We start from the raw sequence: 15,024 nt of genomic DNA, 5'->3' as shown, positions 1-15,024 counted from the left end.
TCTCTGTGGCTTGAAAAGGGTTTTCTAGTGACATGCAACTTTACACATGAATGTTCGTTAAATAATATTCTTCTTCCTGGGGGGAGAGAGGAAGGTGGGCGAGTAATTGATATGAGATCTGTGTCATTCCCTCAAGCAAAGCAATACAAACTATTCTATGCCACACTGCAAGAAAAAGATCATAAAATGTACAAATTGCACCACCTCCTTTCCCTATGTAGAATTTTGTCTATGGCAGATTCTCTAAAAAATCATAGAAACATCAAATATCTGAAGTTGAAAGGAACTCATAAGGATCATCAAGTCCAATTCCCTGCTCCTCACAGGATTACCTAAAACTAAACCAGTATGACTAAGAGCTTCTTGAACTCTGATAGTCTTGGTTCCATTACCCTTCTCTGGTAAGCCCATTCCAGGGACCGACCATCCTCTTGGTGAAAAACCTTTTCCTAATGTCCGGTTAGAACTTCTCCTGATGCAGCTTCATTCCATTTGTTCATGTCCCATCCATGGTCACTAGACAGAGATCATACACCTCCCTCTCTGCTAGCCCCTTGAGCCAAGTTATAGACTCCGTCAGAGTCACCCCTCAGCCTTCTCTAAACTGAACAAACCCAGTTAACTCACCTGCCTCTTGCCTTTGAGAACCTTCACCATCTTGGCCACCCTTCTGTGGACATGCTCTAATAGTTTGATATCTTTCTCATACTGAAGTGCCCAAAGCAGAACATGGTTGAGGTGGGGTTGCACCAGTGCAGTGTGGAGTGGGCCCTCAACCAGCTAGTTATGTTGTGCTTGATGCACCCGGATCATAGCAGTTAAAGTAATTACTGACCTTGTTAAGCAGCTGGATGGGCAGTAAAACTTCCTTAAATTGGAATCAATAGACCTTTACCTAAATATATTACAATGAACACATTTTTTGTGTAATGAGCATTTCTATGACTGATACTTACATTCATAGCTCCGATGCAATGGAAATATATATACCTTGCACATATTTTGTGGTGGTAATTGTTGAATTCTGAACATGCAGTAGTATATATTGTTTTGAAGCAGTGTACTGCAGACATCTTCATTTGGGAATACAATTACTGGATTATATATATATCTCAATCCCTGTGCATGCATAAAATGAGAATAATAGTGCTCTCTTTCACTGCAGAAGTTTAGAAGATTAATGCTGGAGAAGTACTCAGCTGTTACAACAAGGCACTGTATAAAATTTATAAGAGGAGTTCTGTTAGATTCAAATATTCTCTTCCAGTTCCAGTGTTCAGTAAATAATGTCTGGAGATGTCCACTAGATAAGAAAGAGGATAGAAAGAAATAGCTTCTCAACCAAGAAATACTGGCTAGCCTTGTACCCTGAATGAGTCAAGGATCCTTAATGGTAAATTGTATGTTATCATACAAGTAATGATTGTCTCTTCCTGCATGTGCACATCCAAGGGCAAATTACGCTGTGTAAGCCTTTGTTCTCAGAAATAACTGAACCAGTCTAGTTGAAAAGTTCATCCTGAGGCAGGGAAATTTCAGCCAAGGTGATAAATATTTGGCATAGCTATAAATAACTGAAAACCCCCAGTAATTAATGATGGAAATTTGGGAGCAATCATAATAGATGTTGCTACTTCTAACTACCTGAAAATATCAGGCTTTATTGCAATGTTAATTTGAGGAATTTTATTTAAACAATTCTCAGAAGTAAAGAATTTCATCATTAAATGGGAAATGTATATTTTTTGTTTTATACTTTTTATCTTTTTAACTGATTTTGATATATAGTTCTGAAATTTCTTATAGGAGAAAGAGAAGTATTTAGGAATTGGCCTGGAATACAGGAGACCTTTGTTCAGGTAAGCTACAGTTTTCCTTTGTTACTTTGATGAATTCATACTTTGATGAATGTTCAGTGCATTCTTATGTTATGCTGTGGTGTTGGCAATGAGGAAGTATGAAGCTGCTATGCATCATAGGTTTTGGGGAGAGGTTGGTTTAATTATTTACCAAGTTCTGTCAATTTGCTGTATGTAGCCAGACACAACTACATCATTTAACTCACACTGGGTTCATTGTAATCATATATTGTAGAATAAACAGTAAGGGTTAGCCTTAAGTACATGCCACCAGAGGAAAACTTTAATTAGGAAAGATTGAGGTTGACCGGTAATTACAGAGGTAACAGTTCACGCCTCTATAGTTAAAGGTTGAGTCAGTGTTTCCAATATAAACCATTATTTTCTGGGGTTCCTACTCGCTTATTCAGAAACTGTGGTCACATCCTAAGGACATTTTTTTTTTTAATAGGCTGTAAGTAAATTCCAGTTGCAGCAACAAAAAGAAATGTACATTCAACAAAACAATAATCTTTCAGAAACTGAAAAGATTCCTTAACTGATTGGTGTGAAATGTTTGGGCTCAAATGCAAAAACAGTGTTGCCTGAGAAAATCTGTGCAAAGATATCGAAGTATTCAAAATAAATGTGTTCTTATGGTATCCTAGAATGTGAGTTATGCTGATTAGTCCCAGCTCACCTGACTGTATTGCCTTACCTTTGATGTACTAATAGCATTCCAGTAACTCCTACTCTTAACTAGATTACAGTAATTAATATACTATGGGTGATGTAGTTTGAAAATATGTCCCTAACACAGCAGAATGTTTCAGGATGAAGTGGTTGCCTTGATTTTTGGCTAAATTATTCCATTCTAAAGTTGCTCCCATAAATTATATTTTCATTTATTATGGCTTTATGTATTAATTTTAAAGCAGTAGTAAGGAAGGCTGGAGTATTTGCAATCTTACTCAGGCTCAAAAAATGGTCTGAAAGTTGGTATTTATTTGATTTGTGTGCATAGTGTACTCTTCATAAGTGTATGGTTCTATGATCATTGAATCTGTGTTCTGCTTGGTGGAGTGCTGAAGTAGGAATCACGTATATTAAGTGTGTTTTCGTACCAACAGTTTCTTATCCTGATAGGTTTATTTTTGTTAATAAAAAAATGAAGCAGTCTCTTCTATGTGTATAAGACAAAACAAGTGGAAGAAACTGGCTCTGGGGAGCGTGGGGTGGTAGCAATGATATGAACAAACTAAACTCAAAAACTTTAATTTATACACAGTGGGATTTTTTTTATTTTAAAAGCTTCACAGGATTTAGAGGAAAGGATTATCACAGAAGTGAATTAGGAAAAGAATTACCTGGTTTGTATATTGTTCACTACTTTATAACATTTGTTGTGGTAATTAAATTTTTTATACTTCTCAGAACTGTTTTAGGCCTGTTATGGAACGGGGGGGAAATAAATTACCCATACCTTAAAGAGCTTCTAATTTTATATACGACACAATGAAAGGATAATAAACTGTGCAGAGATGGGGAAGTTGAAGAGAGCAAGGCTTGCAGCAATATGTTCAGGCAATGATTTGGTTTTGGCATTTAGAGACACGGTGACTCAGTTTCAGGTTGGTGAAGTGTTTATTGTTGAGGTATCTTGCATATTAGTTTAAGAAGGGAGTGCTAGGAGATACTTGAATGAAAAAAATAGATTTTGCAAGCCAGAAGTTGAAGTGAGCTGATGCTCCTAGATGCCGATACAGACATGGAGACGCTGTGGGAGAAATGGGAAATTAAAACACTGGTATAACTGCCACAATGAATTGCTGACAAGACCCTGAAATAGGAGTGTATTTATTTGTGTTTATCACTCTGCATTAAGGGTGTAAGCCTATAAAATGCAAAACATTTTCAGCCAATTTACCAGTCTATTTAAGTGTAGTTAAGCATGTGCTTTAGTATTAAGGGTATGCTATTGCAGATCAATTTATCCTATGTGCTTGATTTTTGTCTTGGCAAATGTTAGCTGTTGGGTTTTCCTGTAAGCTCTAAACATGTTATATTTCATTTACTCTGGCTTTGTCTCCCTTTCCTCTTCTTTGTGTTCAAGTGTTTGATGCCAGGTTGGAAGAGCTTTGAGCAACCTGGTCTAATGCAAGGTGTCCCTGCCTCTGTGGCAGGGGATTGGAGCTAGATAACCTTGAAGGTCATTTCCAACCCAAACCAGTCTATGGTTCTGTCATTTTCTTACTCTATTTACAGTTTTCATGACTGTAACTCTATGGTAAATTTGCTTATTAAAGAGCAACACATCAATTTTATCTGATATGGTGCTAGCTGTATATGCATGTTTGTTATCTCTTTGAACTGCTCTCCCTGCTGCATTACAAATGGTTATTGGAATAGGAACACTATTGTTTAATTGTCAGCTCTTCTCCTTTAACCAAGTGACCAACCCTCACTTCCAATTGAGAATGCCATAAGCATGCACATACTGGCTAGTGTGGGAAATGCACCCTTAGTAAAGCCTACAGAAACTTTGCAAGGGGTGTGGAAAGGATGCTAATAGTGAAAGCCCCTGCGGAGCAGTTTGGGATGAGTCAGATGGTATCCGCTAAGGCTGTGCCCTCCAGAACAGCAACCTCAATGCCCTTGGAGGAAAGGTGCAGCCTAGTTCCTCATCCAGGCTGTGGCACCTGCACAGTGAAACAGGCATGGAGGATATGGGCCAACACTCACCTCACCCACTTCAAAGCCCTGCAGAAAGGGTGTTTGATCCCCTAAAGGAATCTTACTAAAAAAAAAACAAACAAAAAACACCCCCCAAAAGTAAAGACCTTTCATATATATATATATATATATATATATATATAGTTGTAATAGTTATAGATATAATGAATTCTGTGTGTGTGTGGCTACAATCCATCCGTAAGGGAGCACAGTGTTCTGTGGATGTTACATTTCTTGTGGATCATAATCCTTAATACAAGGCAGGGATATAGGTAGCAGGGCTGTGGCTCTATTGAATAACTTACTAGAAAGAGGTGAATGTGCGTATGGGCTAAGAATTGGAGTTTAGATGTCTAAAAGGTATATGTAAGGGAAGGGGTTACAGACTAGGATCATCCTGTATCTCTCATTTATTGTTATGCTGCACAACTCTCAACATGTGACTAGAAAAGAAAACTCTCTGAACACTAGCTTATATATCAGAGCCCAGTTAAAGGCCAAAAAAATTACATTCTCACAGACAATAAACTGTAACTGATAAAATTTCAGAGGAGCCAATCACTTTAACAAAATCAAGTAGAAAACCCTCAGAAAACAAATCTCTGCTACTGCATTGAATCTAATGAGTGTGAGGGATGAACATGCAGTAAAGCTGGCCGGAACACTTAGTGGGCTCTAATCAACTAGAAATTTGGAAGTGATTCAGGCGCCAGGGAGGCATGTAAAGAGGAATTTCAACATCTAGCTTCACATAATAGCATGCAAGACCCAACTGTAACCAACATACCTTTCTTTATGATGAAAAAATCAAATTGCTGTATGAGATTTTTTTTACGTATAGATAATATGAAACCAAAAGATAATTCAAAAACCACTCTCATGCAACAAAAAACAATAGTCCTAACTTGGTCGGAGTTACTGGGTGGCTTCCGCCAACTGCATTGTCCCAGAAGTCGTTGAGACCCTATGTTTTCACATCAAGACAATTACAGTACAGAAGTCTGTTGGGTTTTATTCCGTAGCTTATGGCTTGAGTTGCATCTAACTGGGGTATGGAGAGTTTGCACAACAACTCCACCATCTTAGATTATGTCATTATTTTCAGGCTGATGGGTCAATACAGAAATTTGTCACTAACCAGTTTTACTGGTGTACAGAAGGATGAGGAAGATTATCGAGTTACATCTGAGCCTATAAGATTTGCCTCAAATATTTGATCGCTGTTTTCAGTAAAAGTAAAAATCATGTGAAAAGATCGTAGGAGCAGTGAAGCATATATTTGTGAGTCCCAAGTTTGTAAGGTGCACATAGTTTACTTAAAAATTGCTGAAGTTTAGGTTTTACTAGTGGTTTTAGAAACAAAACTTAAATAGATTTGTTAATCACCCTGGTGATTTTATAGATCCTAATGAATTGTCATAGAGAAATTGGAAACCCTACCTGAACTGAGATCTTCCCAATGAACTTTCAGAACAGATCAGGGTTTTTTGAGACTCTTTTCTTCCCATTGTTGTGTGAGTGCATCCCTTTTCTTTACACGTTAACTGCACGTGTATATAAAAAGCTACGGTGATTCTAGTTTAATGTAAGAACCTTTTCCTTCTAGGGAAGCAAGTACTGGTTTGACCTGGGCAATTAGGAACTGAGTGGTACATTGGAGAGATGTAGAATCTCAGTCTGGTCAAAATGGAAGGGCACAAACCAGTTCTGTGTCTAAGTGGCTGTTTGCTCCTGGAAAAAGCCTTAGTTGACTTTACCCCAGTGTAAACAGACTACAGGCCCTTAAGGCTGTGGACATAAGTCAGTGTTTGTATGATCAGAATTTGCTGTTTAGACACTCAGCAAAATTCACCTGATTCAGTTAACATCAGATTTGTATTAAGTATTTGATAAAATGCAAGGCCTTTTTCATCACAAAGGCTGCAATAATTGCTGTAAAATGATAACTGTAAGATAAAACTTGTAATAGAAATTTGTATTTTACTGACAGTTCCAGTTTATATCAACTAGCATTTGCATATTAATATATATTGTGATATATACATATATATAAAAATATCAATTATCATAGTGAGAATGGCAGTATCAAAATCTGCTTTTATAAGAGAGCACTCTCATTTCTATCCATGTCACAAACTGCCTTCCAGCCAGCAGCTACCTGGACTATGCCTTTTCCCCTGATTTGTGGCTTCCACGGTTCTCAAACTCTGCCTCTGCTGTACTTTGTTTCAGAATAATGTTGGTGTAAGCAGCTCTCATAGTCTCAGGTTTTAAAGAAGGACAAGTTTTCTAGGGAGACATAGTATTTGTGTTAGATCTTGTGATTGCACCTGGGGAAACAAGCAGAACTACTTTTTGAGCCTCCTTGGTTTTATTGGTTGGTTGTTTTTTTGTTTTTTTGGTTTTTTTTTTAGACTAAATTACTAGACAGCTCCTTCAGTTGTACAGGAAGGAATCTGTGCAAAAAAAAAAAAAGGGGGTATTTTCCCCATTTAATCCTTGCAGCACCTTCTGTGGTACCACAAGCAACGTTCACAGAATGCTGTTTGTGTTCCTTCTGAGTTTCCTCCTTGAGACCCATAACTTGCATTTCCCAGTAATGAGCTGATGATATTAAGCTGGTAGGGAAATGGGGAGGCTCCAGCTTATATTATCTATTTGTATGCTTGCATCAGATATAAATCTGGCACATGTGTTGTGTGTAACATAGACCCTGAATGTCTGTATCTGTGTTCTTTGTTTTGTTTCTCCCTTTTCTTTTCAGACTGTCACATTAGGATAAGATGCCTTGGCTAAAACATCAGCTGGGCTTTGCTGCTTCTTTTCTTTCTCCATTCTGTTTCGTTCCAAGATGCTTTTGTATATGAATTGCAGTATCCAATCTCTACAACACTGTAGTTTGTAAAGAATTTTCTGGCATAATCCAAATTGTAGGAAAGTCTGTTGTTTATATCAAGAAATAGTATTTAGTGGATGTCGAAAAGTGAGAAGTGCCACAAGTAAAATCTGTCTTCACACTAACATAGTTTACTACAAAATTAGTTATAATGAACTACAGTTTTGCAATACAATAAGAAAGAGAAATTCCAAATTTAGTTGCCAGTATGGATTCATAGACAGGCATAGGCGCATGCACTCAGCATCATGAAGTGCAAGCCAAGAAGGCATGTAAATGTTTGGTTCACTGCTGTGATACAGAGCAGAAGGCAGACTTCAAAGACATCATACACGATGTTGAAATTGGTTCCCTGCTGACTTTCCTAAAAGTGATTCATCCAGAAATGGAACAAAAAATATTTCATGTATAACAAAGAGCAAACAGCAGGAACTGGCTGTCCTCTCTTCACCATGTGACTGGCAAATAAAGTTTGGAAGAGTTTGAGTTATATCCATAACTCCTAGACATGGCCAATAGCCTTTCTATCTGGAAAAAACTGTATTGGTATAGAAAACATTTCAGTTCTTGCTGACATGGAAAAGCTCTCTACTTGCTTTGCTTGTCAAATTAGGTCAGGTGGAGTTGGGAAGGGACAGTGCTTTATGAATGCAATGCCAAAAAAGAATTAATTGCGCATTAACATTTAATTGCATACATGAAGTGATTTAGAGTATAGAGGGCATGTTATAGTGTTTTTTTTCTCAGTACTGATTTTTCTCAATACATACCATAGTTATTTCACAGGCTTTCAGATTTAAAGGACAGAAGAAGTGTTTAAAGAATTTGCTGCTTCTTCCTTTTTTGCATCTAAATGACATGGCTGAATTTTCACAGCTCTTGGTTAGGGAAGAATCCACAGAGCTTCAGGGTGCTGAACCCATCTAAAGACTTTGATTTGTATTCCTAAAGGGACTTGGACTCATGAAAATTTGCTTGTTAAGGGTATTTTTAAGTCAGTCCATCTTGTCACAGGAAAATGAGATCTTTGTGACAGAGTTCGTCAAATTTCAGTTTCTAATGGGAAACTGTGCAATGCAGCTTCAGCATTAACTTTCGGAAGAGTTAAGAGTCCTCATTTAACTCTTTTGAGAATGATTTCCAAAGATGCAAGGACATGAGGTGCGTAACTTGTATTGAGTTGGGAGGAAATAATAAACACAAGGCTCTAATAGGAGACTTGCTTAATTACCGCAGATTACACTGAGATTTTTCAGATGAAAGGTACTGTAGTGTATCTGTTAGCAAATTAACTGCTCTCTGTTCTCTGAGAGAAAGTTACATTTTGATTGTTTGTTTACAAGATTTGGGTAAATGTAACCAACAGGCAGACAATACCCTGTTGAAACTTGCTGCCTGTGATAAAGAGTTCTGTTATGTAATAAATATTGACACAGGTTGTATCCTGTTTATTGTTTGTTTTTATTTTATTTACTTTGAGTGAGTTTTGTGATGCAGCATTTTGATCCAGGAGCCCATCCCTATTCAAGTATATGCCATAGTGTGAAAGATTTGCTGATACCTTGGCAGGATGTTTCACACAGCTGTGAAGGTGCTCTACCCAGAGACAGCCAGTTTTCATCTTACTCTTTCCAGTTCTCTCTGCATGCCAGCACTGGTCTACAAAGGAAATTCTAAAGTCTTTATGAAAATCAAAGAACAGAAACATCTAAGAATGGCATATAATCGCAATGTGATTGAAAGCAAAGATGTAAACTCATGCCTGTTGCTTTCAGTTTCTTCTTTTCTAAGAGACTTGGTGCAAAGTACCTAAGAGGAATTCTGTTTTATTGCTCATAGTATCAGGCACTTTAGTTTTAAGTGTTAGACAGAATGACATTCTGAAAGCAATCGTAGAGTAACAAGGACAAAACAACCATGTCAGGTGCTTGGTAGAGGCACACTCAAGGCTGGAATTCACCAGTTTTAGGAAAGGCTCACTTGGCCTCTATCCCTTTCTGTGCAGACCCTCTGTTATTTAGAGATGTTGCTGTATACTGATCATCATTAGGAAATGAAGATCTCAACCCCTTAAGGAAATTTAGTTCTTCTCATCTTCATATCCTGGACTTTTCAAGACTCAGCTGTAATCATGACACTAAGACTTCATTCAGAGTGACAAGCTTTAATGTAGCACTGTGTTGGGTTTATTTTTTCCTCCTGGTTTACCATCACCAAACCTGTAAGTAAATATGTATGTTGTGATTTAAATGAGAAGTGAGATGTAATGAAACAGGCTAATTTTGCTTGCTCATATATGTAATCTTATTGCTTTCATTGTGATCAAAGACTTCACAGTGAGGCTTCTCATGAGGTTTATTACATAGGAACTGGAGACAATAGTTTAGAAATTATGTCTGCTTGTTTACAAGTGATGTAACCTTTCAGGTGAGGCAGGGAAAACAGGAATCAAAATGATGTCTTTCTGTATGAAGTTGTATATGTATTTCAGTAGTATTCAACGGTTCTCTCAACTGCACTTTGGAATATTTTAAAGCAGAAGACACGGTAGCTCTGCTGCTCTCAAATTCTTCAAATGTCTAAACATTCCAAAATCCCTTTCACCTCTTCTGTGGAGGTAGGTATGAATGGTGCACAAAAATCTTCTACGTGTTATTCCAAGCAGTGGAATAAGCCTCACTTATGTGATGATTATTATTATATTTTAGAAAAGTTAAAGTTTGGGTTATAACCAAATAATGTTATGCCATTTTTATGCTTTCCCTTGAGTCTGTGGCATGCTTCTAGATACTAACAAATGGCAGTTCTATCCATTTTTGCAGATTTACACATTTTAAATCCCCTGCTGACGCAGTTGTCTTCCTTATGTGAGCAAAACTACCAAAGCCAAAAATCCTTCCCAGCATTTTATTGGCATATTATAATTTATGATGATTCATTACACATTAAGTGCTGTGTTTTCCAGCCTTTTGGGCATATGGTGTGGCACAGTCAAGTATCAACAATATTATGATTCTTTTGTGATTAAAGATCTGGCAAGAAATTTGAGCCACTTGATAGTTTGCTTATTAGATAGATAGTGCCATAGGGGCACCTCACTCTTTACACTCATTAGTTGCTAAAGATGTGGTGGGAAGACAGGTTGTTAACTATGATTCTCATAGCAAAAAATTTGCATAAAGGATTCAGTAATGAGTTAGCAGAACATAACACCAAATCGTCAGGAATGGGAGCTGAGAATTTTTAAGATGCATTTTCTTGATGATATATAATTAGTCACATAATCCTGGGATTGCATTTGAAATCTGTGGAGCTGTGTGTGAGCAGGTTTTAACAAAGTAGTCCTCTGGAATAATGATGACCAAGTTAAAGGAAGTTTTCCAGCATTCAATTTCTTAGAGCTTCAGACCATAAGAAACATTCAAAAAATCTTAGTACAGTTCTACATGATTCACCTGTCTTACCAGAAAGCACATAAATAATTGGACTAGTGCTTGTTTGAGAAACACAGTAAACAATTTTCAAAGGGTAGATTATTCAGCTTAGTCAAGGGTAGAGAAGAGTTCATTTCAATCTACTGAAATGCATAACATTATTGTCTGCTTTGACAAAAGTCAGCTAATCTCTGATGTGTCTGGTTGTAGTTCAAAATACCACCCATTTACTGAAATAGATTCAAAAAATCACCTGATTGTCTTTGCACATAGAAATTATATCTTAAAATGTTGGTATGTGACTGGGCTTTGGGCAACACGGTCTAGTGTGAGGCGTCTCTGCCATGGCAGGGCATTGGAACTCCATGATCTTAAGATCCTTTCCAGCCCAAACCATTCTGTGATTCTATGAAATGTTTTTAGATTGTGAGTATTTTGGGATTCACACCCTTTTTTCAAAAAACAAAGTATGATTTATTAGTAGTAGTAACACTGTATTTATCCAAAATTGTGGTGTCCCAAGTTACTTGCCCTCCAGGAACTGGGTCATTGCAGAAAACAACAATACACAACTCGGTTCTGTTGAGTTTCACTATTGTGAAGCTGTCTCCAGAAAAGAATGACTCTTGTTCATCTGGAATCATAGGGTTGCCTCCCCACATCAGTCTTTGTACCATGTGGTAGAAATTCTCTCCTGTAAAAGTTAGGAGTAAATGTCTCATTTGCTATTGAAATGTGTGCTTAGTTCAATTTTAGAGATGGCAATAGAGAGGAAAGTGCTGGAAGGGTGAGAAAGCAATAGAGAGGAAAGTGCTGGAAGGGTGAGAAGGCAATAGAGAGGAAAGTGCCAGAAGGGTGAGAAATTTCCTAGATTGAAATTAAAATGAGTGCTTGAAGACTGTCCTGTTACAGCAAGGCCAGTCCTGATTAGCAAACTCAGATACAGATAAAAGTCTTCAGCTTCAGCAAAGAGGAAGATTTGCAAACATTTTTTCCTTCAGCATTGAAAATATACAATGGAAGACCTGAGATGAAGTCATGACTTTCCTCTGCAGTTTGGATTCCTGATGATACCTAAGGCACTGCAAGTTTAGAGTGACTTGGAGGATTTCACTGTGCTTACGTGTTGGTCTGTCACAACAGCAGCACTAATGGCAGAATGTATTAGTGATTCAGAGTTTCTCATTTACACCCAGGCTTGCGTCATGTACCATGTTGCATATTTCCTTTCTTTTCAAGTATGTTTTTTCGGACTGGTTTATTGTTGACTGGGAAGCGGAGCTGTTCCCAATGCATTTCTAAGGAAACATCCTGTACAGGAAGAGAGATTTATTTTATTTTACATACAGCTGCCAATATACTTTAAAGTGGATGGTCTCTCTCCTCAGGGCTTTTTTTTTTCCGTCTCTCCTAACCTAAATTGAAGTGTAAGGTCAGCCTGTAAGCCAGGCCTGCTTGAAGAAGGGCAGCTGAGGCTCACAGAAATTACTGCAAATATAAAAAGTTCTAAGACCTCTTAATAAAGAGGTTATGGCCTCTATTTGTTAACTTTTATGCAGGTAAAATGTATGAAGGACCCAAATGCATACTAACTATGCTCTTCCTAATTTGGTAATATAAACAGCTACTTTGCAGCATAAGAAGTAACTGTATTTTTAAAGGTGACTTCAAAGCTCTTAAAGGCAAGAATTGCTGTTCACGAACAAAGCATAGACTCGCAAATGTATCACAATACTGTTACCAGACTGCTGGTGTTACAAAGAGGGTACTTTAAAGTCTCTGTCTCTTCACATCTGTTAAAGGGCTTTCTTGCTAGTATGTGATTCTTCTCTTGCTATTTGTGAGAACAGTAAAAAGAGGCTTAATTCTCCATCTTAAAACATGGTGATGAAATATGTAAGTATGAGGTTACTGATGCCATACATGCTGTACCTAAAAACTTTAGTAGAAAGTCTTTTGCTGATACACAGTCACTGAAAACGTTAGCATTACATTGAAGAATTCTGATCCGACAGGGTTATACACAACTCATTTAAAATGTGAGTGTGACTTTGATAAAGAGGCAGAACAGGTATACCACATTGGCACCAGTGCAATATGCTCAGCATTGTCCCAGTACAGAAACTGCTTGTGAGAGTGGGGTTTGAATTCAAAGAATTTCCTGGACCTGTTACATCTTGTACACTTTCCTGAAACCCTTAACAAGAATGTTGGTTATGTTGGGGTTTTTTTCTGGCTTGAATATGTGTCCAGTGGGAACTGGACCGGAGACCACACAAATTAGTAACAATCAGCTACTAGTTCCTAGACTTGGATTTCTAATAGTTACCTGAATCATAGAATCAGAGAATGGTTAGGGTTGGAAACGACCTTAAGATCATCTAGCTGCAACACGCCTGCCATGGGCAGGGATGCCTCACACTAGTGTTCCTTCTCTTGTAATCAGTGCTTATATTGATCAGTGTTCCTTAGGAGTACTGTGGCTTCTGGTTAGCAGAAACTGTTGAAATGGAAAAGCCCTCTTTAAATTATGAATGTTGCATCTGGCTGAAGTAGGATTACTGACCTGAAAAAAAATAGAAATAACTTTTACACAGAACTGCTCCAATCTTTTGGCATTTTGCAGTTTTCTGTATCTTTTTGCAAATTCATGGTTGTTCTTGTAGTCTGCTACAAGAAAAGCCTCCACTGTCTTCTGAAAATAATCTTTAGATGTGTATAATAAACAATACTGCATTTCCATGAAGCTTGAAAAGAGCAGTTGGTAGGTATATATGTAAAAGGCAGGACACAGCTTCCCTTTTCTTAGGACATTTCCTGGGGAGAGTATATTTTCTTGCTATGAAAAATAGAGGAGGTAGTTGTTAAATTATATGCACTAGAAAAGAGAAGAAAAGGAGTTTGTAAGTATTATCTTTCCAGATGATTGTATGTGCATTTCAGTGAAGAGCTTTCAAGGCTCCATTTCTGATAGGTTTTGTTTGTTTGTTTTTAAGATGAGCTTTCCAAAGCTCCTCCAGCTCTACTTTTAATTAGAGCTGATTATTCCGCTCTCTTTCTCTCAACTTTTTTATCTGCCAAAACCCTGTCATATTAATGACCTCCATGATTTAGTTCAAAATGAAACAACCACTGTTATTATTACATAATGGCTTCTTTTCCCTCTGTGTTATTACAGAAGGCATTCTAGAAGAGAGGGAGACCACAGCTATTATCTCTGCATGCAAACTTTGAGGAAAATCCTTGAAGAAACATTTGTTCAGAAATCCAAAGGGAAAAGCTTTACTTAGCGTAATTGACAAATGTTCCAGCAAACTTATCTCAGCGTCTTCGAAGTAAACTGAGCTGGTCTTCAGACTCACTTAAGACTAAGCCATTTCAGCGCTATGTGTTTAAGGCCTGTATTTTTTTTTGTTTCCTGATGCAAAAATTATGAACTTGAATTTCCAATGGCTTTTGGTTAACTTCTGTTATGCTTCATGAAGGAAAACCAACTTCACTCCAGTGTGATTTTACCTTCACTTGTCATAGGTAGTAGAGCTTCCAGTATATTTACTCCTCAATAGAACAAGGAACAGGAGTAATTTAGAGCTATGGTGTCTTTCTCTGGTGGATTTCGTTTGAACTGAGACAGCAAACTCAATCCAGAAAGGGCAAGAAGGTGATAATTACTTCCTTTTTTTCTGGCATAAAGAAGTTAAATAGATGAGAGAAATGATGTGTTGTGACTCATTACAAATCTCTTAAGCAAAACACTCCCTGCAAAGTAGGCAGAGAATTAAAGGTCACAATGAAAGCTGAAGAGTTTTCTGTAACTTGACTGGCATATGCTGTGAGTGGGTTTTGGTTTCTTGGTTTGTGGATTTTTTTGGTTTAATTGCATGAGCTCAGTTGAGTTATCATAACACAATTGAAAAACTCCGTTAATATGCAGGCCAAAACTTGTGTGGCTGTGTCAACTGTCTTTGCTAAAGTCTGAATTCCCTTTAGGCTGTACACACCCTGTGAGCAGGACTTCAGTTGTCATGTGCAACTTTATTGTGGCTTTTCACAGTCAGCTAACATGAATGACCTGAAGTATTTTCATTGGAAAAAAGCTGGCTGTTCATGAGCAAAACTAAAT

At 37.5% G+C, this 15,024-nt stretch overlaps 1 long non-coding RNA gene across 2 annotated transcripts in view; it reads left to right on the top strand.

Annotated features, from left to right (window-relative positions):
• The first annotated feature begins 1,805 nt into the window (after window positions 1–1,805).
• Window positions 1,806–15,024, top strand: part of LOC133223831 (uncharacterized) — an 86,723-nt gene continuing 73,504 nt past the window's right edge. For both annotated transcript variants that reach the window (XR_009728691.1, XR_009728690.1), the window contains exon 1: window positions 1,806–1,859. This is a non-coding gene — a long non-coding RNA (uncharacterized LOC133223831). The remainder of the gene's footprint in view (window positions 1,860–15,024) is intronic.

The sequence above is a fragment of the Neopsephotus bourkii genome, unplaced genomic scaffold (assembly GCF_033783945.1).
Source record: "Neopsephotus bourkii isolate Nb327-2 ecotype Australia unplaced genomic scaffold, CSIRO-AGI_Nbou_v1 NB_1655, whole genome shotgun sequence".
Taxonomy (NCBI): Eukaryota; Metazoa; Chordata; class Aves; order Psittaciformes; family Psittacidae; genus Neopsephotus; species Neopsephotus bourkii.
This window is presented reverse-complemented; position numbering and strand designations above follow the sequence as displayed.